This window comes from Lygodium microphyllum, chromosome 17 (genome assembly GCF_053477565.2).
Source record: "Lygodium microphyllum isolate KBCC chromosome 17, Lygodium_microphyllum_v1.1.10, whole genome shotgun sequence".
Taxonomy (NCBI): domain Eukaryota; kingdom Viridiplantae; phylum Streptophyta; class Polypodiopsida; order Schizaeales; family Lygodiaceae; genus Lygodium; species Lygodium microphyllum.
Genome location: NC_141151.1, coordinates 106,566,148 through 106,570,474, shown reverse-complemented (window position 1 = coordinate 106,570,474; position 4,327 = coordinate 106,566,148). Strand labels below are relative to the sequence as shown.

Below are 4,327 nucleotides of genomic sequence, written 5' to 3'. Positions count from 1 at the left end.
CTTCTTGAACTGAACTTCTTGTTGTTGAACTTTTTGTTGTTGAACTTCTTGTTGTGGACTCATACCAAAATGGTCTTCAACAAGATGTTCTTCATCATTTACATCATAATATTCAAATAGCAAGATTATTTTGGCAGACTTTGCCCTACATGTGGCTTGGTGATTACAAGATAGTGGCTTAGCACAACGATAGCATAAGCCCACTGCATGCAGTTTCCGTATTGTATCACTAGTAAGGTGTCTAACACGTTTAGCTTTAGATAGCAATTTACACACCTGTTCATCTCCATTGGTCAGCTCTATGATAGTTTTGACATGTTGCTCATAGTCATCTTGCTGCTCATGCATAACAGATGGCTGTCCATGCTCATCATGTACAACAGATGGCTGTCCATGCTCATCATGTACAATAGATGGCTGTCCATACTCATAACCATATTGCTCATGCTGTCCATACTGCATATGGTGATAATAGTCCTGCTGCACATCAGAGGGACAGTTAGGTTGAGCATATGCAGTTGTTTCCACTGCAGTTTGCTGCTCACATTCATAAGCATGTTGCCTTTGATCATTGATCCCACTGTATTGGTCATAATCACTTGCTTGCTGTTGATCAAAGCTAGAAGTGTACTGATAAGCATAACCATTTCTGTTACATCCATAAGAACTAGTTGCTGAAGAGATGGATGCTCATAAGCATAAGCATGTTGACCATAATAACCATTCTGCTGCCAAGGTTCAATGGAATGATACTCTGCATTATGATATGGTACATATGTACTTGCATAATGCTCATATTCATTTGCATATTGTTACTGTTCATATTCATAAGATGCATATGGATCATAGTGTGTACCATCAGCATATAAATGCTGGCCATGAGCATAATCATTTAATTCAGGTCCTGTTGTTTTTCCCATAAGAGCAATACACTGTTGAATTGAAACTACAAGTTTGTCAATATTAGCTTTTGTTTGAAGCTGATCTTGTACAAGTTTGTCCATTTTAGCCTGTGTTTGAAGCCAACCTTGTCCAAGTTTGTCCATTTTAGCATGTATTTGAAGCCAACGTTGTTCACTAGAGCTGGAGCTATTGTTCTTAGTTGCTGCCATTGCAGTCAAGTTGAAGAAATATGCTGTTCCTTGAAAAATAGAAGTCCAAATAAGGTGTATGATAGCTTGACTCGAAGGTTAGGATGTCTAGTATCAAGTAGAAATCCTGGTTTGAATTTAGGAGTAGCAATACCCCTCTCTGTTTAAGAATTTCCAGAACTGTCCACAGTGAACTGTTAGTGAACTGCCGGTACCAAATAGGCTCTAGCTCGAGAAATATGTGTCCAAATGAGACGTTTGATGGCTCCACTCGAAGCTTATGATGTCTAGTATCACTTCCAGTTGTTCCTTTGTCGTTAGAATGATGCTACTAATTTTTGTAACAACTTTTCCAAATCTGTCCCTGTTTGGACTGCACCCTGTTTTGGCCCTGTTCCAAGTATTTTGAGTACTTCTTATCCAACTTGAATCAATACCCAGTACCTATACACTCAAATGAGTAGGAGAGAGCATTCCGTGAATATGGCATTACAAGATTGCATCCCCAAAGCACAATCTGGAAGGAGGCTAAGTTGTAAGCGTGTCTATAGATTGTGAACAGACAGGTGGAGGTGGCAATTTGCAGATTTGGAGAATGAACGACTTGATTTATAGGCCAGAAGAAGAAGAAGAAGAAGAAGCTGGTCTCATGTTCTCCATGCTGCTGAATCTTTTACATGTGGGCTGTTGTATCCCAATTTTTCTGTCTTCTGTTGGGGTTCTCTGTTTGGGTTTGGAAAGGTTGTGACATTGGTATGTGCGGATGCTGAAGAGAAGCATAATGTCCAGGATGTTGAGAATGCCAACGCCATTTCTTCTATTTCTTCTTCTCCACAAGGACAATACTCACAGGAGCAAGACCTTTTCTCTGACAAAGCAGATGAGAATTTTTTCTTCAAGACAACTTTTTAGCTTTGTACTCAGAAGGAATTCCTGGCAGAAGACAACCTTCATATTTTGGACAGCCCCCTACCTTTAAAGCTTCTTCGAGGATACATCACGTTTATTGGTGATCTACACAATTCGGACAGCGCACAATTCTAACAGCTGACTAAAATTTTAGTAGCAAATGTGGAGGAGGAAGCATCCGACTGCTTCTTGTGAAGCTTGAAACAGACTGTAGACTGCTTCTTGTGAAGCTTGAAATAGACTGTACTTCCAATAGCATCGCTTCTTACCTCTATGTCTAAAGTGCAACCATCCATGTGGTGAATATAATACTCCTGGATAACATTGGGGCCATCTGAATCGATGGTGGCATGAAAAACGACATACTACATGTCTGTGAGAGTGCAAACTGTATCAAATAGTAGTCTGGGACAATCTTTGCTGCGAATGCTGACTACCGAGTAGCCTTTCTCGAGGCAATTTTTGATTGAAAACTGAAGTTTGTTAGTGCAGCCTGATTGATAGGACAGGGCAAAGGCTTCATAGTCCTGATCTATAAGCACCAACGAAGGCCTCTCCTCCGAGTTCAGACGAAAGCCCTTCTCTCCTCCAAGTTCAGACAAAAGCCCTTCATCACTGGCTCTGGCCTCTCCTCCGAGCTCAGACAAAAGCCCTTAGTTCAGACGAAAGGCCTTCTCTCCTCCGAGTTCAGACGAAAGCCCTTCATCATTGGCTCTGGTCTCTCCTCCGAGTCATGACTATGAAACAACAACATCATCATCATCTTCTTCCGCATTTAACCCGCTCCCTCGGCCTCTTCTCCCCTGGCCGTGATCAAGCCAGTCCTACTAGCATCAGCCATGGCTGGAAATGCTCTGACCAGCTGCACCTGATCAACAACGACTTCTTCCCTGCAGAAGGCTTGAAGCAAGAAAAGCAGAAGGATACTGCAGGCACTGAAGGTGGTACTGTGTGTACCTCGGACTTCCCGGCTTTCAACGTTCTCTGCTTTCCCCTTTCTCCCATAGCCGCGCCTTCCGTTTCCTTGCTTTCTCACAGGAATGGCCTTGTGGAGGGATTGTTTGAGACCGTGAAGTCATCAAAACGATCTTATGTATTCAACCTGGAATGCGAGCTTTATGATTATCAACATAACATGGGCTTACTACTTATGGAGCGGAAGGATTGGAACTCAATGGTGACTGAAAAGTTGAAGGCTGCAACAGAAGATACAGAAAGAACCTTAAGGAAGGAGCGTGCAGCAAAATTTACGGCCCTTCTAGAGGCACAATAACGTGAAGAGAATCTGAAGAAAGCTCTGTCAATTGAGAAGCAATGTGTTGAAGATCCGGAAAAGGCTTTAAAGGATATGAGAGTAAACTCTGCTGATATGAAGGTCTCTACAGAAGACAAGCTCTCTCAAGTAAGAGAAATGATCGCCGAAACTAAACAAAAGATTCTTGCAGCAGAGTCAAAGTTGCGTGCAGCAGATGCCTTGAAGGCAGATGCCACTCGCAAACATGGTATTGCAGTGAGAAAATTGCAAGAAGCTGAGGCTCGTGAAGATCATTACGACAATCAAAACTGGATCTGAATGCTAGGATTTCTGAGCAACAAAAGGAGTTGATTGAATTGCAGCGAGTATTGGACATTCAAAAAGCAGAGCTAGAGTCGAAAATGTCAGATTATGAGACATCCCTAGCAATACTACGCCTTGCATGGATGCCTTGAGCTCCTTGATTTGATCCTTCTTCTAGTCTTCGAAAAATGGCCTAAAATAACCAACGAGTTGCCAAATCCGGTCTGTCAGCCTCTAAACTTGGTCTAAGTTTCATTTAAGACTCCAAGAAAGGCTGCCATGGTCTGTGTGGTCTTCATGAAAGCTGCCATTAATGCTTTTGCATACAGTCCTTGTGGTCTGGAGGTGTAAACTCCCAAGAAAAGCTGTCATTAATGCTTCTGCATGCAGTCCTTGTGGTCCAGAGATGCTTTGGAAACTCCCCTACTGCTCCAGTACTTGTGTACCTCCATTTTTTTTTTGCATAAAATTTGATGACGTCCAGCCATTTAAGCCTTTACCCGCCATATCTGACCTTGAATAACTCCAGATGTAGTCATTGCTAACTGTAGTTGTCCTGCAGCACTCCACTAGTCACTGTCTTGTACCATTTTTGTCTGAAATTGGTTTTGAAATAGGAAAATGAGAGTGAAAATGGAAGAAAATAATGGATCAAAGACTGAAGCTCTGATACCACTTGTCAGAGAGAGAACTAGGGAGAGAAGAAGAGGAGAGAGAAAGACTGTAGGAAGAGAGAGAAATAGAGTGACGAGGAGAGAGAAAGACTAGA

General features: G+C 42.2%; 1 pseudogene; it reads left to right on the top strand.

Annotated features, from left to right (window-relative positions):
* The first annotated feature begins 3,135 nt into the window (after positions 1–3,135).
* Positions 3,136–3,710, top strand: LOC148022235 (nuclear matrix constituent protein 1b-like; annotated as a pseudogene).
* The last annotated feature ends 617 nt before the right edge of the window (positions 3,711–4,327 follow it).